Source organism: Quercus lobata, chromosome 3, assembly GCF_001633185.2.
Source record: "Quercus lobata isolate SW786 chromosome 3, ValleyOak3.0 Primary Assembly, whole genome shotgun sequence".
In the NCBI taxonomy this organism is placed as follows: Eukaryota; Viridiplantae; Streptophyta; class Magnoliopsida; order Fagales; family Fagaceae; genus Quercus; species Quercus lobata.
The window spans coordinates 9,240,404-9,256,802 of record NC_044906.1 but is presented as its reverse complement, the minus strand read 5'-3'; the positions used below and the strand labels follow the sequence as shown (position 1 = coordinate 9,256,802).

At 33.4% G+C, this 16,399-nt stretch overlaps 1 long non-coding RNA gene and 1 pseudogene across 1 annotated transcript; one reads left to right on the top strand and one right to left on the bottom strand.

The window, feature by feature from the left end:
- Positions 1 to 103: 103 nt before the first annotated feature.
- The window catches only part of LOC115980262, an 81,562-nt pseudogene continuing 65,266 nt past the window's right edge, over positions 104 to 16,399 (bottom strand).
- Positions 9,842 to 12,207, top strand: LOC115981479. Its single transcript, XR_004089367.1, has 3 exons — positions 9,842 to 9,878; positions 10,502 to 10,560; positions 11,001 to 12,207. It is a non-coding gene; the product is annotated as an uncharacterized LOC115981479 (long non-coding RNA).

The following is a 16,399-nucleotide window of genomic DNA, read 5'->3' as shown; positions in this document are numbered from 1 at the left end:
AGGAGGGATGTCAGCAATGTGATAATTCACGTTGCTTTGATTATAATTGTAGCTGAATGCATTTTTATTGTCTGGAGTCCTTTTGATTTAATCTAGTTCAGATTTACCCTATATATGCTTCTTTGTGTTGTTTGCTTGTTTTGCCTTGCTCCTTAAAACACTTCGCATCTTTGCTTCGTGACGTCAATAGCTCTAAATGGGGAGGGGGTGAATTGTGTCTCAGCACAACAAAGAAGACAGAGGCAAGGCTGGCAAACAACAAGCACATTGCAGACAAAATGAGTATGTCCAAATCTATCCTCTCATGGCTCAAGCTTCTTATAGTTTCGAACCTATCCCACACATAAGAACCATCTTGCAATCGTGGACAGTTGCACTGTGATCCACACCCCTTTGTATTACAGTAGAAACTGATTGAGGTCATCACATTCATTGCATACTAGAATGGGTTACTCCAATACATCCATTTGTAAAACTTTATGTCAGATAACAAAACAACCACACCTGAAGCTGACACCCACAGTGATGTCACAATTGCCACGGCAAATGCAGCTAGTGTTGGCACTGGTGCTAGGAAAGTGATCATCATTCCAAAATAAATTAGGCATAGTGTAAACAGGAAGAGCACTGTCCAGAACTTGATGAATTCTGAAGGGGATTGTGTCCCAATACTTGCCATCCCATTCCCAATTCCTACAACTGCAAGTGTTTCCATGAGAAAGTAAGGAATCTCGCCCACTGCCTATGATATTGGATAAAATACTAGAAGATACATTCCAACCCTTTTCTCTCGAAAATAGACCAACCTGTTTGTGCCAACCTGGGGTATGACATTGTTTGTTGAGATCACTCCTATGAGTATAACTTGCATGTATATTTATAGTGTACGTGATGTAGCACCATATATGTCCTTGTATTCGATCTGAAAGTAGAGGGAGCCCAACAAGAGACCAATCATCACACACCCGGTAAGTCTAGCATATGTGTATTGAAGATTCCTCCATAAGAATCTTTGTGTTCTTAGTATTACCAAAATGGCTTGTCGTGAATATGGAGCTGGATAAGTCTAGAACTCTTCCAGTGCTTTCAATCCCCCCTGAGTGCCCTACTTTGGTAGGGAGTTTGGACAGCACTAGTTCTGAAATCATGTTAGCAATCATTAATTGTTGGAATAAGCTGCTTCAGTTAAATTCTTAAATCAGTTTCAGCTGCATATATAGAGTTTACTCTGACAGGTTATTGATATTGTCATGGAACGATTTCTTTACCTGTCTCTCTTCTTGGTATTTGGATGGCGTTTTAAGGGACAACCCAATCCCAGGCTCACTTTCCAACCAGTAGGTGTGCTTTGCATCATCTCCTTTAACAATTCTCATTATATCTTTGTAGTGATCTGATGCTCTGTAGCACTCTACTAGCTCTTCTAGTGTTAAGGGTGTTGCTCCAGGTACAATATACTGTGAACCGTCCCCAGCTGCAATATCTTCAAGAAACTCACTGGACTCCACATATGATGGTTTTATGTACCTGAATAATTAACAAGTGTTACTGCTTTCTAATGTTATGTTGAACATAGTTACTTATAAAGAAGTGTATGCACATATTAGCTTGGCTGTGACTACCACCATGTTACTGTATACTAACCCGAGTTTGGCAAAGTAAGGAATGACATCTTGGCAGGGGCCTTGGAACAAAACATGTCCACCAGTGAGCAATATGATTCTATCGAAAAGATTGAACACTTCCTGAGAGAGTTGTGTCAGTGACATGATTGCTGAAGATTGCTGAATCCTGCTAATAGTTCTTATGGTGTCAACTAGATCATATGTAGCTGCTAGATCACACCCAGAAAATGGTTGGTCATAAATCATAATAGAATATGTTCCAAGTGCTAACTCAGCCGTAGTGAGCTTTTGGCGATCAACATCGGATATTGCCTCTCCAATGAGCTTGTTTTCTATATGTTTCAAACTTAAGATTTCTATCACATATTCCAAAAATGGATCCTGTCCCTCTACTAGTGCATGGGCAAAGAACTTTCTCATATGAGGAGTGAAGTTCTCTAGCTGAAGCACCTGAGTGCAGTCCCTAGCAAACTCGAGCGTCTCTCGAATTGTTAAAAATGGGAAGTGTCTGCAATTTTACAAGTAAGAGAAAGTGAATATGCCAACAAGTAATCTTTAATTTGATTATTGTGTAGTTAGTAAATTTGTGTGCACATAAGTATGGATCTATGTTAATACATTTAGATGTCGGATGATGCTTATTTGAAAACTATGAAGTCAAATGACTACTTTGTGTGTTCATTCATGGTTGCTCTGATAAGTTATTTAATTTGTCCAATTTAATTAAATTTTGGTTAATATTGGTGTTTGAATGCTCATATGGTATGATAAATGTATACATGTTCCAAAATTTGGTCATTATGTGCTAACATATTAAGCTGGTTGCTAATATATGCAATGAGCCTACTGAGACGAAGGTCAGAGGCATATTTGTTGTTGTACATCACTGCACCTTCCACTATTGAGTTCTTATTTCCACTGGCTCTCCCAGCCATAATTTCTAGGAGAGTACTCTTGCCACTGCTTGTAAGATTTAATTAATGGATAAGTTCAGTAACAGCGAAATGTCTAATCATATAGGGGCTATTGTACTGCAGGTGAATGAAGAAAGATGTATTTATTGTAGCATAAAAAAGTCAAGCAAATATGTGTTAGAAATTATATCAAATAGTCCAATTGTGAAATCTTAGAATTCAATTACTATACAAGTAATATTTTTTTTGCATTTTGGAATAAGCCTAATGGAAATTATGAATATGAACGCATATAAAATACATACATATGAAAATAAATCTTAATTTATAGGGCTACTTGTTTGTAGATAGAAAGTTTCAGGATACAGTTTCAAAGAGTTGTAGGTTGCAGAGATTTCTTTCTCTAATATAGTGCTGCTGACTTCGTGTAATTCCTAAGAGATGAGAACATAATTTCTTTTTGAAATTACTGGTGCAACTTGTTTTTTCATTGAGAAAGACTAATGTAAAGCTTAAATTTTAATTTGGGCACTTAATAAAGAGGATTTCTCACTTTTTTCTCTCATTATAAGTGCAAAAGAATTTCATCTCACATGGCTTCATCCCTTATGAAGTTCTTGAGCACAACTTGCAATTGATCTCAACATTTTACAAATTAGTGTCCTGCTTGGTCTATAGCTTTAGTTCCAATTCTTTTTATTTGTGTTTAGGAGTAATAAATGTTCTGGCCAATAGATCTTAATTATTAAATTTTAGATTGTATTTATGTTGCTACCTGGAGGCCCTAGTAGGAGGGTCATGGATCCAGGCATGATATACCCATCCACCCCCTTCAGAATTTGCAACCATGTTGAATTCTTTCTTTGAAGAAGAGTCTTTAGGGGCCCAACAAACAACCCACCAGTTTGTTTCCAAATGTTTCATATCTATTGTTGGGTATCTCAAACTTCCTTTCGTACTTTATGTTTGAAAAGCGGACTACTTGCAAAATTTTCCAATCCATTGAAGTTGCATAATAACTGGGCCTCATAGATGTGTCAGGTTTAGAGTTTATTGGCACCAAGGAATAGCATAGTCTACAGACAAAGTCTAGCATTCAATAATATCTACAAAATCAAGCTATTAGAACTTCAAAGTAAATTCTAAACTTCAATCCCCATTAAAATTGTTTTAAGTTGGTCAGCTTGTAAAGTCAAATTTGCACTCTACTCTATTCATACCTTATTAGGCTTAAATGTGGACTTCAAAATTATGAGGTGGCTTATATATAAGCTAAATTTAAAGCACTAAGTGTGCATCATTGAAAAATTGTGACAATAAGCCCGGAGGGTGAATTGGTGAGGGAATGAGCTTGAATTGGAAATCCCCACTTGAGATTTTGCCTGAAACCAAAACCCACTGTGTTTGTTGGAACCAAAAGTGAAGAGAAATAGTACACACACACACACAAACAAAATCAAACACTCAACTTTGATTTAAAATATTGATCAATTGATAATGGTGGTGATGAAAGAAAAATCAAACTTTACAGGAAAAAATGATGATGAAGAAATTACACATGTTTTGAATCTACTACCATCTCAAATGAAATTTTAAGGGGAAAAAAATAGAGTAAATATATTAATAAAAAAGCACACAGTCTCTACTTCAAAATTCAAGTTGTTATTCTTAACACGCAGAAATATAAACTAAAACAACATGCTAACAACGTCAACAATGGCATCATGAAACAATGGTATTGGTCCAATCATTGAAACATGATACAAACACCATAGACAGATAAAAAAGAAACAAATATAGTTTAAAATATCGATGAAACTTCGTGAAAAATAAAGATTATGCAGTAAACAAAGGAAGCACCAAATTACCAATCAAAGTAAGATGCCTATCCATAAACTGGCTTTGCAATGCCTTAGCTCTCCTTTGCCCTGTTCTTCCTCATTCATTGGGCCAATAATCTCCTCTTTTATTTTTTTTTTTCCCTATATCGATATTCATGTTTCAAAAAAAAAAAAAGAAAAATCAAAGTTTATATATTATCCCAAAACAATAATAGTGGAGCTAAAACAATTCCAAATATTATTATATGGTAAAATGGGCCAAGCAAAGAACTACAAGTACCTGCTATGAATGAAGAAGTTATTAAAGTGTTCTTCCCATATGAATGGTGGTGTCTAGTGTGTTCCCAAAATTTGTTGGATTGAATAATCAAAAAAAAAAAAAAAAAAAAAAAAAAAAAAAAAAAAAGAAAGTCAAATAGAAAACCATAGATATATGTTAGTAGAAAGAACATAAAGAAAACATTTATTAGAAAAAGAAAAAAAAAAAAAAGCAAAGCTATCATTCATTGTTTTGTTAAATCTCTCCCTAGAAAAAATATCTACCAAAATCTATAAAGTAATCCTCAATTTGAATATTAACAAAGCAAAACTCACAATTCAACAACATATCCAAAAAAAAGTAAAAAACCCTTCACAAGCTTCCAATCACTTTTTCTTCATTGTTTTTTATTCCTCAATACCCAAAAAGATGCTCAATTAAAATTATGAGAATATAATCCAACATGTAAAACCCAGAACACCACCTAAAAAATCACAAAATTGGTCATACATAAAAAATTAAAATAAATTTGAGTATCCCCAAATTCATTAAAAACATGAAATTTAAACTCTTATTCTAGCTTTAAATTTGATTCTCTTCAGATAGTTTGAGGGAGGAGATAACACATGCCTCCAAGCTGTGAAAGAGAATATAGTTCAAAACACACAAACACCCAATTTCAACTCCCACTCATGATTTACTTCTCTGCGCTAAAATACAAAGCCTTTCAAACTCTCTCAAACCAATTATAAATTTTAAACAGTCAAACTCTTAAATAAAAAATAAAAAATAAAAAATAAAAAAATCAACTTTTTACCTCCCACCTCTCTCTCTTTCTTGGTCAATTTTGTCAAAACCAAATTTTAAACACCACCCTTACATCTTCAACTCTCACCATATGGTTTTCCAAACCCTGTGTAATTTAACTCAATCACTTTCACTGTTGCAAGCTATGAAGCCATGCAAGCATCTAGATTTACAAATACTACCTGCTTCCCTTGCGGCTTTACAACAATAAATGTGCGAGATTGGAGCCTGAAGTGAATCCCAGATGCAGTATGTTTTGTATTAGCATATCTAAGCAGCATATAAAGTTACATATGTCTGTATATATATATTTGTAAGTAACTTAAAGACTTAACTGATCAATAGCTAGTGATGTGGTAAGTGTGTTATGGCTAAATGATTTAAAGTTCGAGCCTTCGCTTGGCAATTTGGGTAAGTGTGATAATATTTACATTTTTAAAACCCCCTCCCCTAGGACGATGATGTAAATACCACATTTCAGCCAATTTTTTTATGCTCTCCCAACATCAGATAATTGATCAGTAGCTTTAGTTCAAGGACACTGCCCTCAAAACCGAACCGATTCTCTCTCTCTCTCTCGCTTTCTCACCATCAGCCAATCGTTTCGTTCTGATTTCCGCTGCCGAATTGTTTGCTGGATCTTCAGGAAAATGGGTACGCTGCTTCGTTCTTCCCACACTTGTTTTCGTTCTTATTGTTATTCTACCCTTACTCTTACTGCTGCTAGTGCTAAAAAAGCCCCGAATCACAATCACAATCACAATCAATTCTTGAAACCTGTTAGAGATCAGTGCAATCTAAAAGCTTTAGGAATGTTGATCATGCCTTAGACTTGTTTGATAAAATGCTACACACGCGCCCTTTGCCTTCCATTGCCAATTTTAATCACGTATTGGGTGGCATTGCAAGAATGAAGCATTACCCAGTAGTCATTTCTCTAATTAAACGAATCGAATCGTTCGGAATCTATCCCAATGTTTATACTCTTAATATTTTGATTAACTGCCTCTGCCCTTTGAACAGAGTAGATTTTGGGTTCTCTGTCTTGGCAACAATTTTGAAACTTGGTTATCACCCAAACTCTAGTACTCTAAACACCCTTGTTAAGGGGCTCTGTCTTCAAGGTAACATTGCTGGAGCTGTGAAGTTGATAGAAGATATGGAGAAGAAAGGGTATCAACCTGATGCATTTACTTGTGGAACGATACTAAATGCTCTGTGTAAGATTGGTAAGACTGATATGGCTATTGGGTTGCTCAGGAAATTGGAAGAAGGAGATTTTGAGCTTGATCTGACAGCGTATAACACAATCATTGATTGTTTATGTAAGGATAGGTTGGTAGCTAAGGCCTTGAACTTTTTGACTGAAATGATGAGTAAAGGCATTCAGCCGAACCTTATCACTTACAATTCCTTAATTCAAGGCCTATGCAATTGCGACAGGTGGAGAGAGGCTATTACTTTGTTGAACGAGATGGCACAGAGGAAGATCGTGCCAGGTGTGCGGACCTTCAACATATTGGTGGACGCATTTTGCAAAGAGGGGATGTTGATAGAGGCAAAAAAAGTTTTTGATAAGATGATTCAAAGAGGTATTGAGCCTGACGTAGTCTCTTATAGTTCTTTAATTGATGGATACTGTTTGCAAAATAAATTGAAGGATGCCATTGAAGCATTGAACATGATGGTTGAGAGGGGTTGTTCACCTAATGTTGTTAGCTATAGCACATTGATTAATGGATTTTGTAAAAATAAAAGAATTGATGAGGCAATGAATCTCTTTAATGAAATGTCCAACAAGGGAGTAACTCCTAATATTGTGACTTACAACACTCTTATAGGTGGGTTTTGTCGAGTGGAGAGACACAAGGCTGCTTTAGAGCTATTCCATAAAATGCAAGCTTGTGGCCAACTTCCAGATCCCCAAACTTATGCTGCCTTGTTGGACGGCCTGTGTAAGAATGGACAAGTTGTTGAGGCAATAAAAGTGTTTCTTGAGATGGAAGACAAAACGTTGGGCAACGATATTGTGATTTACAACATTTTGATTGACGGTTTGTGTAATGTTAGGAATCTTAAAGTTGCAAGAGAACTCTTTTATAGTCTACCTGCAAAAGGATTGCAACCCAATGTTCGAACTTACACCGTAATGCTCAAAGGGCTTTGCAAAGAGGGATTGCTAGAAGAAGCAAGTGAGATATTTGAGACAATGGATGGGAGTGGTTGTTCACCTAATGATCGCACATATAACACAATAATCCAAGGGTTACTGCAACATAATGAGACATCAAAGGCAATTAAATATCTTGAAATAATGGTTGACAAGGGTTTTTCAGCAAATGCGACAGTTGCAAGCATGTTTTTTGACTTGCTGTCATCTAATCAAGTAGATAAGAACATTCAAGAATTTCTCCAGAAGCCTAAGTGAAGGTTTTTTAGTTTCTCAACATCAAGGACAAGTTTCATATTTTATCCATCACATGTCAATCTTTAAAAGATGTGTATCATTTCAGGTAAATTTTATAGTTTCTAAAGATGATTTTCTATTTCATTTATGATTGCTTGGTCGCTTGTCTTACTAGTAATTAGTTTGAATGTAGTTGAAGCCACAGGTATAGAAGATTGTCCCTGTAAGAAATTAAAAGTGTCTGAGATCCTGTTGAACCATATTTTAAATTTATCTTACCTGTTTAACTCAGGATTTTAGCTGCTGACTAGTCTGAAAGTCACATCTCTAAAATTTCGAGAACTATTGTCTACTAGTTATGTGTAAAATGGCCTTGAAGTATTCTAAATAATTTAAATGTTTTTCCAATCTTAACTTTCTTAGTATGCGGGTATACATGGACTTTTTTGTGTGGGTTTAAACCAGCCGGTATGTAAACTTAAATCAAAGGAAGAAGAAAATATCATGCTAGTATCAAAAAGTTCACATAAATAGTCCCTTTACTTTCTCATGCGAACACCTTGTCTGTCTTATATTTGTTTCTGTTACGGAATTTCAATTAGGAATAGCTTGTTTTATGCATCTTGTAATTTTTACATTAGAATCTTATGTTCTTCGTGATAAATTGTAGGCAGACATATTGTTGCGAGGCTACTTTGGGTGGAATTCACTATGTGCTCTCCAGGTCTTCAATCAAGTTTTTCCAAAGATATTATACTTCTAGTTGAAAATGCCTTTTGCCTTAAAAGGATTTAGGTGACCATACTATCAAAAATCTAATGGTACCCTAGATGTACTTGGTAGTGTCAACCATGAAAATATTTTGGGGAACATGTTTGACATCAATGATGCTCAAGAGAGCATAAGCTAGTGGATGTTTTCTTGTGAAAATTGGTTTCTTTGCAAGGTCAACCAAAGGATAGACCTTAAAAGATGAGATGTCTCCATAGTTTTGTGTGCCAATGATTCTCTCGACTTTCAAGTTCTTGTGTGATTACCAATTGGAATTTGGATGGACATGCACATATACATTAGTATAATTTTGGCTAGTAATTTCCATACCTATGTAGATGTTAGTAATCTTGATGTTCTTGTTATTTATCAAGGCTGAATTACTTTCTTCTGTTAGCCTTCCATAAGAACTTAATGTAGACAGTGAAAAATGGATTCTAGTTTGTATCAATATTGATAGCTCTCTGATATTTATTAAAAAAAAAAAAAATTATTATTTGACTCCAAACACTACTTTTCTTGGTTGATGCTACCATACAATGAGGAAAACATTCGTGGAAACATAAGGTGCTCTGAGCCACATCTTGAGTGTGTTTTTTTCCTGGTTTTCTAATAATGTGAATTCTAACTCAAGTTTTCCTTCTTAAACCAGTCATTTTTTTAGCAAGCTAGTTAGAACAAATGAGTTATGCCAAAGATGCTCAGATGCTTGTGTGAAGGTTGTTGATCTTTTTACTGCACTTCAGAAAAGAGATGATTGGATGGATGCTTGCTTCATGTAAGTTTTTGTGCTGCAATGGAACTTCTTATAAGTATAAAAAAACAATCTGATTTATAGCCACCGTCCTTTGGGTCAGATGGCACTTCCACCCCTCATAAGTATAGGATTGTGGTTTTGGTCCTACGTCCAAGTCCCGTGTGTGCACGCAATTTACCCATGGTTTCTTTCCTAGTTATGTTTGTGACGGTTTGTCATAATGTGTTTTTGGCACTCATGTTATCAAGTGATAGATTTGTAGTCTGAGTTTTTGAGAGGAGTCATTTTGATATTGAATTCAAACCAATTGCATTCACATTCTTCTCTAGATACACATCATGTTAGTCAACTTGTCTTCAGTCAAGACTTCGCCAATAAAGTGTGACGTAACAGAGTAATCATTATGTTTGTTGGCTGTGTGTGTGTATATATATATATATATATATATATTTTTCCCCAAAGATGGGATTCATTTATCATCTGAAGGGAGCAAGATAGTTGTTGAAGAGATACTAAAGGTGATCAAGGAAGCTGACTGGGAGCCATGTCTACACTGGAAGTCCATGCCAACTGAATTTGCAGAGGATTCACCATACGATCTTGTTGCCACTGATGGAAAGACAACATTAAATCCATCAGAATGGACTTTCTACAGGGAGCATCAGTGGGACTAAGATATGTCATTTGCTTTCATTTCCATGTAGAAAGACAAGTAGCAAGATAGAAAGCAGGGAGAGATGTTAGTAATCTTGATGTCCTTGTTATTTATCAAGGCTGAATTGCTTTCTTCTGTTAGCCTTCCATAAGAACTTAATGTAGACAGTGAAAAATGGATTCTAGTTTGTATCAATATTGATAGCTCTCTGATATTTATTAAAAAAAAAAAAAAAATTATTATTTGACTCCAAACACTACTTTTCTTGGTTGATGCTACCATACAATGAGGAAAACATTTGTGGAAACATAAGGTGCTCTGAGCCACATCTTGAGTGTGTTGTTTTCCTGGTTTTCTAATAATGTGAATTCTAACTCAAGTTTTCCTTCTTAAACCAGTCATTTTTTTAGCGAGCTAGTTAGAACAAATGAGTTATGCCAAAGATGCTCAGATGCTTGTGTGAAGGTTGTTGATCTTTTTACTGCACTTCAGAAAAGAGATGATTGGATGGATGCTTGCTTCATGTAAGTTTTTTTGTTGCATCGGAACTTCTTATAAGTATAAAAAAACAATCTGATTTATAGCCACCGTCCTTTGGGTCAGATGGCACTTCCACCCCTCATAAGTATAGGATTGTGGTTTTGGTCCTGGGTCCAAGTCCTGTATGTGCACGCAATTTACCCATGGTTTCTTTCCTAGTTACGTTTGTGACAGTTTGTCATGACGTGTTTTTGGCACTCATGTTATCAAGTGATAGATTTGTAGTCTGAGTTTTTGAGAGGAGTCATTTTGATATTGAATTTAAACCAATTGCATTCACATTCTTCTCTAGATACGCACCATGTTAGTCAACTTGTCTTCAGTCAAGACTTCGCCAATAAAGTGTGATGTAATAGAGTAATCATTATGTTTGTTGGCTGTGTGTACATATATATATGTATATATATATATATTTTTTCCCCAGAGATGGGATTCATTTATCAGCTGAAGGGAGCAAGATAGGTGTTGAAGAGATACTAAAGGTGATCAAGGAAGCTGACTGGGAGCCATGTCTACACCGGAAGTCCATGCCAACTGAATTTGCAGAGGATTCACCATACGATCTTGTTGCCACTGATGGAAAGACAACATTAAATCCATCAGAATGGACTTTCTAAAGGGAGCATCAGTGGGACTAAGATATGTCATTTGCTTTCATTTCCATGTAGAAAGACAAGTAGCAAGATAGAAAGCAGGGAGAGGGGTTATCGTTATTACAATTGTTTCTTTTAAAGCACACTTAAACTGGATTATTTCATGTTCAATTTAATTTTAAAAGGTCACATTTTAAATTGGCACATTGGCAGTGTTATTTGGAAAGAAGTTTGTCCCTAGTCCACTCTACCCTTTTATGTTATTATAGAATATCTCTGCCAAAATCATCAAAGTTAGATATCTTTTCCTGAATTTTTTTCCCCTTGTCTTATCTTTCTTAGTTGTTTTTATAAATGAATAGAATAGAGTGCGAGTGTCACTACGATGGGTGGTTGACCGCCACGAGGCATCGACAGAGTCGATGGATAGGCCCAGTTCTTGTAACTGATTTTTGCAAAGTGGTGCACACTGTAAACCACCATTAGTTTGGTAAAGTGAGTGCAAGCGCATTAATATATTAATACATGTGGGTGGCATAATAAGTGATCTTGGTGTAGATTTTTAGGATCACATTAAGGTTGGTGACAGCAAACTGCATTTTTCAATTAATGTCAAGTTGTGTTGCACTGTTGTTGTTTTACTTCACCTTATTTTGTCTGGGCTAATTGACAAGCATTTGGTCACAATGAGAATTTTTTACACTTTGCCACCAGGAGGTCACCTTTGTTCAATAGGTTGATTGTTTTGAGTATAAATGCAGGTTCCTAGCAAGTTTGCTGTTGCCGCTGCCCCTGTTGCAGCAGCTGCTTCTGGTGGTGCCCCTACCGCTGTTGCAAAGGAGGAAGAGAAAAAGGAAGAGCCTGTTGAAGAGTCTGATGATAACATGGGTTTTAGTTTATTTGACTAAACCTTGGGTTATTGGTGTTTATTTCTTGATGGTTTACTTTAGAACTGTTTTGTTTTTTGAGAATTTTTAAGTTTAATTTTACAAAATATATCCTCCATTTGAGAGAATTATTAATTTGGATGTCGTTCTACAGTTTGTTTTTCCGTGGATGTGTTTAGTTGGTTTTGTTTTTGAGTGTTTCTTGAGTTTATAGTGATTATTGACTTATTTTCCATCTGTGCCACCCCGGTGAACCTAGAATTTTCCCCATCTATTTATTTCCCAATAGGATTGGTAAATGATGCAAAATGCCTTTAAGTACTATCCCTTGACTAGGGTGGGCCATTAAAGCAATAACATAAAGGTACACAAATGGAAGAAGACCCTCTAAAATAGGAGTGTAATGTTAATTACTCACATTATTTTACATGCCCCAACAACTGAAATAGAATAATACTATATTCATGCCTTGTAGTCTATATATATCATATCATATTATATATATAATAAAAGTTGGACTTAGACGCCGTAGTTGCGCCACGTGGCTTCACCAAATTGCAGAAATTTTAATAAATTTTTAGATTTTAAGAATAGATATATACAAATTATAAATATATATTTTTTTGTTCTTATCTTTTTTTTTTTTCCTATGATTTCTAAGTTGATAAAAATTTTAATTTGAAATCACTTCTTTGGATAATGTTTGATAGACACAAAAACTTAATAATTTAATATCAACTTAACTTCTTCTCATCCATTAAAAAAAATTATTCTTCTTTTTAACCCCAATTTTTGATTTCTACGTTATCTTTTTTTTTTTTTTTCCTATAATTTCTAAGTTGATAAAATTTTTTAATTTGAAATCACTTCTTTGGATAAAGTTTGATAGACACAAAAACTTAATAAAAAAAAAAAATCTTCTTTTTTTCCCTAATTTTTGATTTCTACAATTTGTCTTCTTCTTTTTTTCCCATTTTTTGATTTCTACGATTTCTCAATTTGTTATTCTTCTTTTTTCTTTTTTTTTTCTTTTTTTTTTTTTATAAATATTTAGATAAACACAATTAAAAAAGAAAAATATAATTAAATAATTAAATATAATCAAATATCATCTTCCTAATGGGATTTTATATAATAAAGTTTAACTGGAACTCTACTTCTCTTATAAGTACATGTGAATATAGCACTATTTAAAGTAGATCAGTTATTTTTTTTTGAAACTTAAAGTAGATCAGTTATTTTTTTTTTTTGAAACTTAAAGTAGATCAGTTATTTTTTTTTTTTGAAACTTAAAGTAGATCAGTTATTGGATTTTGATATCATGATACGTAAATCAATTCCATTGCTACAAGGGAATGATATCAATTTCACACTTTCATTCTATATACACGACATGCTCAGTCTATCCCTCTCTTCAGTTTTTTCCTTATTTACAAGGTAAATTTCTATCTTCCTCACTCTAAAAGCTACGATAATGTTTGTTTATAATTTAATTTGTTGTGCTCAAATATGGTTCTTGGGATTTTCTTAACTTTTGTTACGGTACATTTTTTTTTTTTCAGACTTCTAAGATTTAGATTTTAACTTCACATCTCACAAATTAAACTGACATTAGATTTTTTGTTTATATCAACTTCTTTTACGTGGAGTGGACATATATATATATATATAATAACTCATAGAACCATACAATTTTTTTTTTTTCCTCTATTCATCTCTTCTTCTATATGTATTTGTTTACTCTAATTTATTCATCTCTATTCATAATAGCTATCTTCTTTTTATTTTTTATTCATTGTGTTTCTATTTTTCTATTGACGTAGTTCAATTATTGTTTAAATTCTATTATTTTTATAAAGTATTTTAGATAATGCAATTCATTTTAATTATTGATATATATATATATATATATATATATTTTTTTTAATTTGGTGTTTTTAATTAATTGTGCAGATTATTTCCTCACTAAGGGAAATATCAAAATGGCTATACATGAATGTCAATATCAAAATGGCTAGACATGGGTGATTCATATGTAAACTTTTACATTTATATTGCAATATGATATATATATTTTTCTCTTTCTGTACCTTTATTTATCTATTTTTGAAATTATTTTGAGTGTAGTACCCTAGAAGGTCTAGATACTTATTTTTATTTTATTTTTTTGTAATTTATGGAATATTTAGTTCAGTCATATATACAAGAAATTTTATCACCAAATCTATTTGGGATGGAACTCATCTACAATATGAAATTAGGAGATTTATGTGAGAAGAGCTATCTTTTTTATTTTATTTTATTGTGTTTCTATTTTTTCTATTAACGCAGTTCAATTATTACTTAAATTCTATGATTTTTTATTTAAAAAATTTAGATAATTCAATTCATCTTAATTATTGATATTATTTTTTGATTTGGTGTTCTTAATTGATTATGCTAATTATTTCCTCACTTATGACAAAAATTTACATTTACATTGCAATCTAGATACTTTACTTTTGTAATCTATGGAATTTTTTTTTGGTTATATATGCTAGAAATTTATTTATGGTTAGCACTTCTACTACTCCACATGTTAGCAAGTATTATAGAAAGATTTTTAAGTGCCATTTATATATAAAAAAAACAAATTAAAATTTTACTACAAAGAGCTTCTAAAAATTTAAAACTTGCCATAATTTTTAAAAATTACTATTTTTTTGTTATTAAATTATATTATAGTATAAAAAATATATATTTTAATTTATATACAATTTTTTTATTAAGCCGTGCATCGCACGGGCATAATACTAGTCTATATATATATATAAAACCGAAGCCTTTGCTGGCACCACAATTTTCCACGTCAGCACAATATTTAAAAAATAAAAAATAAATAAAAATTATAACTCTTCAAAACCCTAGCAACCTTACCCCTCTCTCAAGTTAAGAAATATAAAACCACGGTTTCTGCAAACCACAATTTTCCACGTCAGCACAATATTTAAAAAATAAAAAGCAAATAAAAATTATAACTCCTCAAAACCCTAGCAACCTTACCCCTCTCTCAAGTTAAGAAATATAAAGCCACGGTTTCTGCAAACTCTCTCTCTCTCCAGACGTAGGAAGCCCTAAAGCATTCAAGATCTACAATGCACGGTATAGATTTTAGCTTATAAAGTTCAGCTTTTGTAAGGTTAGTTTTGTTTATATATTAATTAATACATAGTACTTTGTTCACCATTGAATACTCATATAATCAATTTCCAATTCAGTGTTCAAGAATTAAACCAAAATTCTAACTGCGCTATCATAAAATATTATTATCCTCTGAAAATTTTATCTCTTTGATTTTATTATATTGTGTTTCTTAAGCTATAGAGAGATTTTCTTTGATTTCTGCAAACTCTCTCTCTCTCCAGATGTAGGAAGCCCTAAACGCACGGTATAACATTCAAGATCTACAACTCACGGTATAGATTTTAGCTTATAAAGTTCAGCTTTTGTAAGGTTAGTTTGTTTATATATTTAGTCCTTACGTTTAGGTTTAGATTTAGGTTTAGGTTTGAAGAGATTTATATATTACTACTATGTGGCTAAATTTCCCGTAACATCAGTTTTATGTTTTTAACCAAATACATCAGGAAAGCAAGAGAAGGCGCATAAATATTTAGTCCTTACGTTTAGGTTTAGGTTTTAAGAGATTTATATATTACTACTATATGGCTGAATTTCCCGTGACATCAGTTTTATGTTTTTTTATTTTTTATTTTTTTTTATTTTATTTTTTTATGTAAGGTTAGTTTGTTTACATCAGTTCTTTATCTCAAAGATAAGACTTTTATTTCTACCGCAAGAACTATTTAGGTATGTATCCTTTGCAAGCACACATGAACTTAAATTGACTTTTAATATATGCATTCATTATTATTTTCTAATAGTTTTCCCGTGCATCGCACGGGTTAGCGACTAGTATATATATAAAACCGAAACTTTTGAAGCTTCCACAATTTTCCACATCAGCACAGTATTAAAAAAAAACCGAAACTTTTGAAACTTTCACAATTTTTCACATTAGCACAGTATTAAAAAAAAAAAAAAAAAAACCAAAACCAAAACAAAAAAAAAAAAAACCAAAAGCACAGTATTAAAAACATCCTTTCCCATTCCTTTTCACGATGGATTTCACGATGCTCTGCTTTTCCAAATCCTCTGCCTTTTCCACCATCGATCTCCTTCATCAGACCACCGAAGACGGGATCGCAACGTCCTTTCCCATTCCCTTTCACGATGCTCTGGCTTTCCCAATCCTTTGCCTTTCCCATGTCATCCGATATCTCCTTCCTCAGACCAGCGATTTG